This window comes from Sinocyclocheilus grahami, unplaced genomic scaffold, assembly GCF_001515645.1.
Source record: "Sinocyclocheilus grahami isolate Dianchi unplaced genomic scaffold, SAMN03320097.WGS_v1.1 scaffold326.1, whole genome shotgun sequence".
Classification (NCBI taxonomy): Eukaryota; Metazoa; Chordata; class Actinopteri; order Cypriniformes; family Cyprinidae; genus Sinocyclocheilus; species Sinocyclocheilus grahami.
Window position 1 is genome coordinate 1,030,826 of NW_015505505.1, and position 14,387 is coordinate 1,045,212.

At 36.0% G+C, this 14,387-nt stretch overlaps 1 pseudogene; it reads right to left on the minus strand.

The window, feature by feature from the left end:
- Window positions 1-360: 360 nt before the first annotated feature.
- The window catches only part of LOC107602415 (phosphatidylethanolamine N-methyltransferase-like), a 35,426-nt pseudogene continuing 21,399 nt past the window's right edge, over window positions 361-14,387 (minus strand).

Consider the following 14,387-nt stretch of genomic DNA (forward strand, 5'->3'; position numbering starts at 1 on the left):
ATGTCTAATTTTTTAATTAATTAATTTATGTTGTTATTTAATCAAATTATAAAGGAATATCACTATAATACTATTCTGTATTTCATAATAATAATTTTCTATTTATATAAATATTATTATTGTTATTATTATTTTAGTAGTAGTAGTAGAATTGTAGACAACAGCACAATAACAATACAAATATTTTGGGTTGTTTTTTTCTTTGCTTTCAAACGTTAAACCATAGAGCTTTTATTTTGGAGGAAAACTGCAGGTGAACCATTCTCATGCATCGTTAGCATTAATAAAAAAGCTACCTGTTGTTTTTATACTTGCCAACACTGATTTTTACTCACATTTGGCGCTTGGCGAGTGTTCGTTTTAGGCTCTGTTTGTAAGGCATGTGTATGAAAGGATGGATGTGGAGCAGAAGCATAAGTGGATGGATTTGCTGAGAAAAGTGCAAGTAACTCCAAGAGCCATGAAGCTGCTGATCACAAACACCGATCCCAGCGCCACGAGAGCTGCTCCTGCGTAGTCCATGTGTGCGTTCTCCAGCGAGGATGACCCTTCATGGCCACAGTAATACTGACAGACAAACACAGGCAGTGGAAATCATTAAAAGTCAAATATAACCTTCCAATCTGCCTTTGTTTTCTCACGTAATACAGTGGTGTGAATAAAAGAAGCGATGCATCCACCATACAGTAAATTGATGATTTGCGGCGAAGCAAAAGTGGGTCAGAAAGATAAGATTGATAAGACTGTGATCACAGGCTTTCCTTTGAGGAGGCACAGATGGGATACAGGCTGCTTCCGATGCATTAGTCACACTGGGCTGTTTGTCAGACAGACGGATAGAAAAAATGAAGCCGAGTGCGCGTTGAAAAACTCCAACACATCTGACATTAAATATTCACAAATATGTTAAAAACCCACTTTTGCGAACTAGTCCTAGGGTTTTCGGCTCGATCTCGATCAAACCACTGCAGTGATATTCTCTGGACTCTCTAGATCAATAACTATCAAACAAATGTTGAATATACCCAAAAACCTAAACGAAAACTCAAAACTGGACTCTTAGCAAGCATGCAAAGTTTCATGGCCATAGGTGGCGCTATAACAGTTGAAAAGGCCTCAAAAACACAATATTTGTATATAGAGAATGACCTCAAATTGTAGAACATGCACATATATTCACAAATATTCATATCATATGATAGACCTCCTCATTCTGAACAACTTTGCCTCTGGGACCAATGCTGTCAACCAAAAATGATCATTCAAGAGCATGCTATTTTAAAGGTTTCTCAGTGATGCATCGTCATTTTTAACAGCTAATGTTGTTTTCTAGGCACTGCGGTGGGTAGTCCTGACTGATGTACTGTGAGCTCTGAGATTAAGTCATAACGATGAGGGTTATTAACGAAAATTAGAGCTATGAAATATACTTTTGTTACCTGAAATATCTGAAATATATTAAAATATAAAAAAGCTAAACTTACTGTATTTCAGCTTGTTGCCAAGGCAACATTTCTCAATTTATTTAGTTTAACATGATGGATTAAAATAACTAAAACTGAAACTGAAATAAAAATGAATAAAAAACTATATAGACATTTAAAAGAAATGAAACGAATAAAATTACAAACTCGTATAACAAAATGACCAAAACTTTAACTTAAAATGAAAATATAAAAATACAAATATTATTCAAAATGTTAACACAAATGAATAATAATAATAATAATAATAAATACATTTATCACATTTAAAACATCAAAAATGATTTAATACATAAACAATAAATAAACAAACAAACTAAAAGCAAACCTAAACAAGATTAAGATTTAAAACGTAAGATTCATATTACTGACTTTATACTTATAAACAATAATAAATATTTGCTGATGGGGTCATAAAAATACTATTATTTTCCTTTTGAATCAAGTTTATTTTTCTGATGTACTTGTTTTTTTTCTAGAAAACAATTTTATTTTTGTCTTGTTTGTCATTGCAAATATCTAAAAATTCTTAAATCAGATGCATTTAATTAAGAAGCAAAATGTCTTATTTTCTGAAAAAAAAAATCTAAATTAAGTTTAAGCATAAAACAAGAAGTAAAAGTTGACCTTTTTCTAACCCTCATTGGCAGATATTTTTATTTATTTATAATATCTCAAGTCATTTCTCAAGTAAAAGTATTTTGGACTGGAGAGCAAGACAAAAATACTTTTTAAAAAGTCATTTTTTTGCAGTGTACCTTGAGATGAGCTGGAAATGCCGCAAAAAGTGTTCATATTTTCTTGGCTGTGTCCTCGCCAGAGCTTTCATACCACTTCCGTGAAAAAAAAAAAGCTAAACTGAAAAAGCAGAATCCTAAAAGCACTTCTTATGAGACCGTGTCCCACTGCTCTATTTCCTATTACGCTCCACACATCGACACTCTCAGAAAAAAGGTACAAAAGCTGTCACTGGGGCGGTACCCATTCAAAAGACACTAAATTGCACCATTTACTGTAGGTATTAACATGCACCTTTAGGGGTAAATAAAGTACAAAGGTGTATCTGTTGAAAGGGTCCCACCCCAGTAAGAGCTTTTGGCCAAGGATGAAAAGATTTTTAGAAGGTAGAAGAAGAAGAGAAAGAAAGGTCAGTGTTACGGAGGAGACCGTAATGTCTGTTTTCTGGGTCACGGCTACACAAAGATTTGACAACTTCATCTGGGATAAAGATACACGAAAATGGTTTAACTGTTAATTATAATAATTTTGCTCAAAAAAATAGTCATCAAACAGCGCAAATGACCATGTGAAAGAAAACAGACTGGCTGTGTTACGCTTTTATTTGAGCATAATATCGCAATAGAGATTTACATGTCTGTGTTTTCAGAATGGTTGCCAGGTTGGGATGTTTAAGTAAAGCACGAGATGGGCGGGGCTATATGAATGTGAGACAGGGGCTATCTGAATGTGGGCGGGGCGGGGCTATCTGAATGTGAGACAGGGGCTATATGAATGTGGGCGGGGCTATCTGTATGTGAGACAGGGTCTATCTGAATGTGGGCGGGGCTATCTGAATGTGAGACAGGGGCTATATGAATGTGGGCGGGGCTATCTGAGGGTGGGTGTGGCTGTCTGAGTGTGGGCGGGGCTATCTGAATTCGGGCGGGGCATAGAGATGTATATGTCTGTGTTTTCAGAATGGTTGCCAGGTTGGGATGATTAAGTAAAGCACGAGTCAGAAAAAGTTTCAACGTATGAAAAAAAAGCTCAGTTTGGGGGATTTAAGCTCTTGACATCTGGCAACCACAGCCATGTACGATAACGCAAATGCCAAATGAACATGAAAAGTTTTCAGGATGAATAACCAGCGGGCAAATATTGTAGGCGATTATGCTTTATAAATCAAGAGAAGCATGATCACAATTAAAGTACATTTTATTGTGCAGCCCTAATACACTGATTTATATCACACAAGTCTGTCTTTTTTCAAAGAAATTGTGAAATAAAGTCACAATTACCTTTTTTAATTTATTTTTTTTTGACTCCACAGCAAAAATAAGCTTCCATACATCTAAAGTGAAATTGAAACACCTTAAATATACCTTTAAGTGTATTTTTTAAACATTAAAATACTTTACATGCATCAAGATGCCTCGGTGAGGAGCTCTCCAATTGTTTTAATGTGTTTGTTAGTTTTTTCCCTCTTTTTTAAACACAATAAATTTGACCAGGGATGAGCTGCTGAACATTCGGCAGTACAAACCACACAATATTCAACTGGTTTTTGATTACTCAGATGTTTCATTTATTCATTTTTAAACAACACGATACTAAGGCTTTAACTTAGGAAGAGTTCAGAAATCAATATTTTGGTGGAATAACCCTGATTGTCCACCACAGCTTTCATACATCTTGGCATGCTCTCCACCAGCCTTTCACACTGCTGTTGGGTGATTTTATGCCACTCTTGGCGCAAAAATTCAAGCAGCTCAGATTTGATCGATGGCTTGTGACCATCCATCTTCCTCTTGATCACATTTCAGAGGTTTTCTATGGGGTTCAGGTCTGGAGATTGGGCTGGCCATGACAGGGTCTCCATCCACACCTTGTTTGACCTGGCTGTGTGGCATGGAGCATAGTCCTGCTCTCAGAGTTGGAGAACATCACCAGAGCAGAAGGAAGCAAGTTTTCTTCCAGGAAACCATGGCTTGATTCATGCACGCTTCACAAAGACAAATGTGCCTGATTCCAGCTTTGCTGAAGCACCCCCAGATCATCACCGATGACCAAATTTCACAGTGAGTGCGAGTCACTGTGGCTTGTAGGCCTCTCCAGGTCTCCGTCTAACCATTAGAAGACCAGGTGTTGGGCAAAGCTGAAAACTGGACTCATCAGAGACTGTCCAATCCTTATGGTCTTTTGCAAACCTCAGCCTGGCTCTTCTTTGCTTCTCATTGATGAATGGCTTTTTTTTCTAGCTCTGCACAACTTCAGCCTGGCCCCCAGGAGCCTGTTTCAAACAGTTTTCGCCATGCATGTCACACATTGCAGGTCACTTGATGTCATCCTGCAGTTGTTGAGGACATTCGAATGAGTTGGCCATCATCCCGGTCAGTGGAGAGAGGAGAGTCATTTTCGCCTCTGCCGCCAGTCTGTAGCTTTGTTCTCCCCAGTGTCTGCAGCTTGACCTTGTTTTTATGAACGGCTGTCTTTGAAATTTTAAGGATGGAAGCAATCTGACGCTCACTGTATCTCTCTGCCAGTAAAGCCAGAACTGAACCCTTTTTTCACTTTTTTCAACTCTTTTGGCATGGTCAATAGGTATTATTTGATTCTAGGGCTGTTTCATTATTTGGGGGCGTGGATATATGAATGTGGGCGGGGCTATCTGAATGTGAAGCAGGGGCTATCTGTGTGTGGGTGTGGCTGTCTGAGTGTAGGTGAGGCTATCTGAGTGTGAGACAGGGGCTATCTGAGTGTGGGTGTGGCTGTATGAATGTGGGCGGGGTTATCTAAATTTGAAGCAGGGGTTATCTGTGTGTGGGTGTGGCTGTCTGAGTGTAGGTGAGGCTATCTGAGTGTGAGACAGGGGCTATCTGAATGTGGGCGGGGCTATCTAAATGTGAAGCAGGGGTTATCTGAGTGTGGGTGGGGCTATCTAAGTGTGGGTGGGGCTATCTGAGTGTGGGTGGGGCTATCTGAGGGCGGTTGTGGCTGTCTGAATGTGGGCGGGGCTATCTAAATGTGAAGCAGGGGCTATCTGAGTGTGGGTGTGGCTGTCTGAATGTGGGCGGGGCTATCTAAATGTGAAGCAGGGGTTATCTGAGTGTGGGTCTGGCTGTCTGAGTGTGGGCGGGTCAATCTTTTTTGACCAATGGTAAATGGGAGGAATGTTCAGGATCTTTTTTTGCTTCAAAAAGATCTATAATACCCGGAGAAAGCTTTAGCATTTAAAGAGTTAACATTCCCATTTATCTCAATGGAAGTTGCTTGGATGCAGCTATTTAAGTTGCTTTCAAAATTTTACTTTTTGTAAAGCAGCTTTTTGTATAGCTATTTTTGAATGGGCGTCAATGGAGAAAGATGCATCTGGCTCCTGCAATGGTGTTGTTATGCATCAACCAGCAAAGGTTAAGTGGCCCATGCTAAAAGCCAGACTTTGCTTGGTTTGAGTATTTCTTTCTTCTCCTTTTTTTTTTGCAATTCTCTTTGGTGACTCTACTAGAGCTGAAATAACACACTGCTTAACTGAGCCTTCATTTTGTGCTCAACTACCTCAAGTTAAGTTTAACCACCTCAGTGTTGCTAATTATGACTTTTATGGGACTATTACATGTACAGGCGCCAGTGAGTTCAGCTTTAGTTCCACATGACTGATGGTTTGTATATATTCAGTGGGGAATATGTGGATAACACCAGCAGAATGCTGTCTCCATCATTACATCAGAAAGAGCTAGTGCAGAATCCTGAACACATAAGCTCATTTCTGCCACGGGATTTAAAAAATATATTTTTAAGGACTTTTAAAATTTATCTCATACAATTTTTGAGAAAAAAGCTTTTGAATTGGGAGATACAAACACAGAATTGCAGCGGGAAAAGTCAAGCTTGTTTCCGCTATGAATATGAAAAATAAAAAAGGTAATTGCGATATTTGATCTCACAGACTTCAGACTTTTTTTTCTCAAAATTGCTAATTTAAATCTCACCATTTGTGCTTTTTCTCGCAACTCTGAGTTTATATCTCACAATTCTGTCCTTTTTTTTCTTAAAATTGCAAAAATGTTCTCACAATTCAGACTTTTTTCTCGCAGTAGCCAGTTTATCATAATTTGTACTTTTTCTCACAAATACAAAGTTATATCTTGTAATTCAGTCTTACTTTCTTTAGTTTTTAATCTCACAATTCATACTTTTATTCTCGCTACTGCGAGTTTATTTCTCACATTTTTGTTCTTGCAGTTGCTAGTTTATATCACACAGTTCTGTCTTTTTCACAGAAATGTGAGAAAAAAAGTCCAAATCGTGAAATATAAACTTTGAATTGCGATAAAAAGTCAGAATCGTGAGATAAAAAGTCATAATTACCTTTTATATATTTTTTTATTTCAAAGCTTCCATACACCTAAAGTGAAACTGAAACATATTTAGCAAAAGTATTCTGAGCTGGAAATACAATATTCTTCTGCTCTTTATCTAAAGTTGGATATGTATATAAGTATGCCCAACTTTATCCGCATAACAGTCATGTTAATCAAGTTAAAGACGAGCAGTTGTTCAATGGGAGGAAACTTTCTTAATTTGAAAACAATCATGGAAATGTTGAAAATCAAAGATTTAATGAGATTCTGCAGCAGTTCTTCACAAACATGACATTTTGAACTAAGTTCAGCTTTTGTCTTGCCACTTGAACAAGGCCAGAAAGCATCTTTACGAAGAGTTGATTCTTTCTCTCATATGCAAGCCGCTTGGTATTTTTCTCACATGTACGTATAAGTGCGAGAGACAGCAGCAGATCTTTTCCCTTGGAGGATGATCCACAGATCTTTGTGAGACTCCCACACCAGCAATGATGCTAAAGGACAAGGTCTTGCGTTAATAAACTACACCTGACTGTGCTGATAAAGGCAACCTTTTCCAGTCTTATGAGCTTCAGGATCCTTTTGTCTGATGTCCATAAACATTTTTTAACAGGCTTTATTTCACTGCTTTTGTTCTGATAGTCTACTGAAGGTCAGGTCAGGTCAAACCCACGCTGGAACATGCGATTTCAATGTTTGCACTTAATTAAAAACCTTGGAGGTCTGAAGTTACAGGCTTCTGAAGTGCTTGAGACTCCAGATGCCTACAGCTTTCAGCAGAAACCACTCAAAACTGTGCTGTTTGTCAATCATTGCAATAAAACAGAGCACAGTTTGCTGAACTTACTGCAACACAATCATGTCAAGACGCTTTGTTAGTGATGCACTATATATATATATATATATCGGTGTCATATCTGTCACGAATCTGGTCCGTGGGCTTCAGGCCGATTGCCATTAGAGGTTATTCTCCCATTACATTGACTCTCACACCACACAGACTGTTACACATCACCCTGGACTGCATTTCCCATCAACCATTGCACTGATTACACACACAGCTGAATGCACCGATCACACACACAGCTGAATCCAATCAGACATGCTACATAAGCCATGGACTTCCTCTCTCTCACTGCCGAGTATTGTTCTGCATTTTTCACTCCCCCAGTGTTAGCTGCCTTACTGAGCCATTCCGTGTTTTCTGTTTTCGTCTCGTGTATTGTTTTGCGTGTATCCCTGTTTAGCGGATAGCTACCTTACCGAGCCTGTTTAAGTTTTCATAGTTTTCTTAGTCTAGTCTTAGTCTTGCCTTGTCTGTTTTCCTGGTCTCTGATTCACGCCACGTCTCTTGGATTAACCCTTTGCTTGCTGTTTCTGACTCTGTTTGCCGCAGCTTGGACCTTTGCCTTCTACCTGGATTTATCTCTTGTCTTGCCTTCGATATACCCGTTTGCCATTGTCTGACCCATGCCTGTTAAAACCACGTCTCTTAATAAAAGCTTGCACATGGATCCTCACGTCTCGTCGGTCCCGTTACAATATCGGTTATCGATCGTTTTTATTTATTTGTACATAAATCCACTTTTACATTTAGATTACCTTTGGCATCATGTACAATATATAACAATAATAATTTAATAACAGTTCAATGTAATCTTTAGCAAATATTAAAAACCTTTTAAAGACTTTTTTCTCACAATCGTGATTTTGCCATCATCTAACACTCATTTAAAGTTAAAGGTTAAAAACATTAATAATTTAATAAAAGTCAAATGTAATCTTTAGCAAATTTCAAACTGAAAATCAATATTTAATACAGTACATAATACGTTTTGATACCTAAAATCCCTACATTAAAACAAGCGACTAATTTTTTGACCAAAAAAGAAAAAACTAATAGTATTGAATTTTAATATCACCAATTTTCACATATAATTTATTATCAGCTATTTTAGCATATTGATGTCATCGGTTAGCATATGAAAACAATTAACTATAATAGAGAGAATTTTTAATCTGAGATTAATTTAAGTGTAAATATAGAACAAAAAAAATAATTCTGAAAACGTTATGATGTAAAATGAATATGAAATGTTGTGTATTATTTCTAGGTCACTAATCTAATAAAATTAGTGACATCAATATTGTGAACTGATGCAATATTTTATAACTCAATATATAGTTTTATAGATTTGTTCACAAAAATCTCTGTTTTGTTCTTTCGTCTACTATATTCTTTATTCATTTTCATTTTATCTTAATTTATTATATTTATTATATTCTAATTTTTATTATGTGTGTGTATGTCCATAATTCCTTACTGGTTCTGCTTGCTGTTGCGCTGCGGGACGAGGAACTAAGAAAAAATGTAAGTCATATGAATGTAAAACATAAAGAATCTTGATAATAAACTAATACTAACAGTATAAAATGTAGCCAACAAAATAAAATAAATGCAAAGAAACATGCCAGTTTCTTAGTAGGAACATCAAAAAACAACAGGATGGACACTTTGTAGGTCAGCAAGCACACGCATCTTCAAACCCTCAGCACGAGAGCTAATGATTGGTGGCTGATCGGAGGAAACAGACAGAATATCGATCGCTCGCTGTCCCATGATGCATTGTGTTCGTTTGCATTAAACTCAGGAGGAGCTTCTGAGACGAGTTTCTCCAGACAGAAATAAGACAAAGAGAAAGGAAAAGCATATAATTTTCAAGCAGGGCTTTGTATTGATCATTGGGAGCATGTGCGTCACAGCGTAATGCTTTCCCTTTCCTTCACTTTGAGACGTTTCACAGACATGAGAGCGAAACACTGAGTGAGATTGATCACAACACGACATCAAAGGAGAGTCTGCCTGCGAAGACTCTTGTATTCGGATATTCTTAGCTTCATTTTCTGAATCGGCCTGAGAGGCACTTCACAAGCTCCTGCTCATTCAGCACCGGACACATGTTTGATCGCATGATAAAAAGGGCGTTTCAGACTGTGCAATTAAATACATACATTCAATTATGCTTAAAGCATTGCATTATCTTCATATGAAAGTCCATAACATTCTATTTTTACACTGCAAAAAAATCCTACTCCGTATTGTTGACTTACAAATATCTAAACATTCTTAAATCCGAATTACTTTTTGGCATCACGTCTTGTCGAATATATCTGCCAATGGGCTCAGAAAAACAATCAAACTTAATTTAAAGGGAAACAAGTTTAATTTCTCTAACACTTTAGATATCTATAAAACACAAGATGTAATAGAGACAAATGTCTGAGGAGAGAGAATAAAAAGGTCATGTTTGGGGTATGGATAGTATCATTTTACCATCAAATATGAGTAGTTCGTAAGGGGAAGAAAAGCTCATTTTCTGCAAGGCTTATGTATGAATGTTCTGCTCACACTTGCAGGATAATGAATTATATTACGTGATGAAAGAATTAGCAGTGAACTGAAGGATGACACTGTTATAACCTATTATATAAGCTGGTTTTATTTTAAATAAAGATTATTGGAGTACTATGTTTTATAAGAAAATATTTCGTTTTTCTACTTCAAAATTTCATGTTTAATTCAATGTGTTTAAATGCCATTTATTTGTAATTATTTGTGAAATTTACTTGAAATTTCAGAGCGAAAATTGTTTCAAAGTAAATCCTACATGATTTTTTTCAGTGTTGTGAAAAGCGTGTTTAGAAAGAGTAATTCTGAAAATCAATATAGATTTTCCACAATTTTTAAATTTTTATTTATTTATAATTTTTTTGAAGTCCTGCACACACACACACACACACACACACACACACAAATATTTCAAATGTAAATTTTGCTAAGATGGTCTTTGCCAGTCAACTGTTATGGGATAGTTCAGGCAAAAATGACAGTTCTATATAGTTGACGTTATATTATTGTATATAGTTCATAGATATATTATAGCATATAGTTGACGGTAGCCATTTACTTCATAGTATTTTCTTCCATACTATGGAAGTCAATGGCTAAAGTCAGCTCTTTGCTTACCAACATTCTTCAGAATATCTTCTTTTGAACATCCTCAGTGAGCTGCTCATTAGTTTGATGCATCTTTTGTGCATTAAAACGAAAATGTTGCTTTTGAAAGAAAGCAAAACAACAATGTCTTCATAACAGTATGCAACTTTAATTGTAGCACCACCTACTAGTGCAAAGCTATAACATAAAAAATATTGGTAGACGTACATATAGCTTTAATTTTTTTTTTTTTTTAGAACATGGAAATAGGTCTAAAATCTGAGAAATAACGTAATAAATGCTCTTAATTCCTTAAATGAATGCATTGAGATCAAGTGCGATTAGGTGCTGAAATTGTATCTTGGCAGAAGCAACTGAATTTAAAACAGCGCTACTAAGTTTGTCATGAGAATAATCTATAATAACGTCACTATGATGCTCGCAGGGAAAGTTATTCGTAGTTCCAACATGAAATCTTGCGTAAAGAGGCATCAGGCAGGCAGTTTTGTTTAACTGTCAAAGGCGTTGGGTACTTTCAGATCCTCCGAGACTCTATGAATAGCTTCCATCCGCTGCCTTTCAGTGCATCAATTCTTGGAGGATTTGCAAGCAACCACAGTGTAATTAATCATTGCATGCATAACGTCTTTATTATTGTGTATGATTCATCACTAAAGTAAATGTAGCTAAATATAATAGATGTTAATCTGTATGCTTATAACGCTCGGTCTGTTTGGGGAATTGAAACTGTGTTCGGTGTACCATCGCAGAATGACTCTCCATAGACAGATGCGGGAAAATGAAAAGACGTGCTTAATTCCCTATTATAAAGTCGAGCCATCCAAGTGAGTGTAAGCGGCTTACAGTAAGTCATCTTCTTTCAAAGATACAGAAGCGATTTTCAACAGGTCGCAAGACTATATAATGCATTATGAAAGTATTTTTAATGCATTAAAGGAATGGTTTACGCAAAAATTAAAATTTGCTGAAAATGTGCTCACCCTCAGGCCATTGAAGATATAGATGAGTTTGTTTCTTCATCAGATTTGTAGAAATGTAGCATATTATATTACCTTAAATTGCAAAACCTCTGCTCATTCAACAGTCGAGGGAGTGACAGCAAATTGAACATCTTTCTCTATTCCGAGTCTGACCAGCGCTATCAGTGTCTTGATATTATTTTCTCTTTTGGAAAGCCACAGAGATGCTATGGTGGATTTGTTCTTCTGCTTTTAGAGCCAGCGGTAACACACAAACACATACAGTATATCTGTTGTGGCTTCCGTTCACTGCTACAGAAGTTAAACCAATATGAAGACTTCCACTTCTGAGAAGCACACACACGTGATAAGGGTGTAAGTTAGAATGAATGAATGAAGTCATGTGCCTGAGTTTGATCACATCTCTTACAGTCTGCTATAGAAACAGTATAGTATACTGTATATGTCTAGAGAGCACACAATGATTATATGAGCAACACAAAGTTTGAAAATACAATTTCCAGCTGATTTCGATTACTTTTTAATTAATGTCACAACATAAAAAGCTTAGCTTCAAGATTAGGGCTTGAATATGAACACAAACACTAGAATATTGAAATAACCTTCTGATCACATTGCAAAAAAGTAATGTCCTTTCTCAGTATTTTTGTCTAAAGATTCTTAAATCAAAATGCATTTACTATAGAACGAAAATTCTGCAAGACTTGAGTCAAAAGTAAAACAAGTTTTCATTCCCCGTTGACATATATTTGTTCTTGTTTTAAACAAACTCGCTTAATTTTGTTCACTTTCTCAGAAAACAAGATTTGATTTATTCAAGTAATATTTTTTTCCATACTATGGAACTCAGTGGTCAAATGTTTGATTACCAACATTCTTCAAAATATCTTTTGAACTCATACAGGATCGGAACAACATGACGGTGAATAAATGATGACAGAATTTTCATTTTTGGGTGTACTGTCCCTTTAAGACCTTTTAAGGCCTTCATTTGTGGAAGGGTGAATTAAAACGTTTTAAGGCCTGCAGAAACCCTTGGTTTGGAACAGTTGTGAGCTTAAAGTGTAACAGGACTGATCCTGATTGAACAGATTCACTGTGTGTTTGTACCATTAGAATGTCTGTCCTGTTTACATTTATATTTTCTGGAGAAAAAAAAAAGACTATCATGATTTAAAGAAAAATGTTATTTAGTGCAACGATAGTTCATTAACAAAATAAATCCTGTCAGGCATTTTTAGAAGCAGACTCGTTAGATGACATTAAAAGACTGTATTTAAGGATCACAGTGCAGCCCCTAAAATAACAATTAATTGTAATTTTAAATCTTTGCCATTTTAAGTCTTGGCCACTGTCCTTCAAACCATTAGGTTTTACCCATTTGACAACAAGAAGTTTTTAATCACTTCATATATGTAATCAAATTTAATCATTTTAGAATGATTGCTTTTTCTTTTATATATTTTAGTAAGTATCTCTGTCTTGGTTTCCAGTACAAATATCTAAATATTCTTAAATCAGGATACATTTACTGGAGAAGCCAAATGACTTAAGATATTAAATCTCGAAAATGTATCAAAATTAAGTGAATTTATGCATAACACAAGAACATACATCTGTCAGTGGGGTAAGGGAAAAAAATCCTGTTTTGCCTTTGAATCAAGATTATTTTATCGTCCTAATATCTTATGTCAGTTTGCTTCTTGAGTCAATGTATCTTGATTTAAGATTTTTAGATATCTGTAATGAAACACAAGACCAAAATACTTTAAGAAAATGTTTTTGCAGTGTGGCACAGATTAATTTAGCTGTCGGGATAAATACATGTTTAACAAAGAATATCTGGAAGCTACATTATATTATGAATTATTATAATAAAATACTATTTATAACAGTCTGTGATCACAAATGTTCATCTCAGTTTATCTTTGGATGTTTTTTTGTATTGAACGAATTCTTCACTATCCAGTCCAGTATTATCCAGTATTTTAAAAATTATTTATTCTTAATTAGGATTAATTAATGCAGTCAGAAATTATGCTATATAAATATATTTGTTTTAATATAAAAATGAAAACTTATGTTTTTATGTATATATGGGTAAACCTGAAACTTCACAATATCTTGTCTAGTAAATATCTTTGCAATCTCTTGAATATTATACCAACTACGGTTACACTTTATTTTAAGGTGTCCTTGTTACAGTGTAAGTACTGAGTAATATTAATTAACTACGTGTACTTACTATACTGTGTGGTTAGGGTTAGGATTAGGGTTTGGCTTAGGGTTACTTGCATGCAATTATGCATAATAAATTGTTATTATAATAGTAAGTACATGTAACAAGGACACCTTAAAATAAAGAGTTACCCTAACTACTAATGGCATGAACATTACAAACTTCAGCCAATCAGATTGAGCATATTCTTCACATGCATCTCTCTCACAATAATTGAAGTGGCCTGTCCTCATACAACCTCAAGTCTCTTTTTCCTTCCCTACATGTATAATGTACAAGCAGCAGCCTGCTTTCAGCTTTTCAAATCATTAATGCATTTCTTCCACAAAACCCTCCTCTTCCCTCATCTCTTTCTTTCAGGAGCCTCTTTCGGGTTTTGTTTGTGATCGCTCTCCTCTTCTGTATGGATATTCATAGTCAGCGCCTTTACTGCGGGCAGACGGCGACCTGTTGGAAAAGCAGCTCTTATCTGAATTAGAGGCCAACCTGTGCCCTGCTGAAAGACACACACACGCACACACTCACACCACACAGACACAGACACACACACACAAACGCACACACACACACACACACACAGAGAGA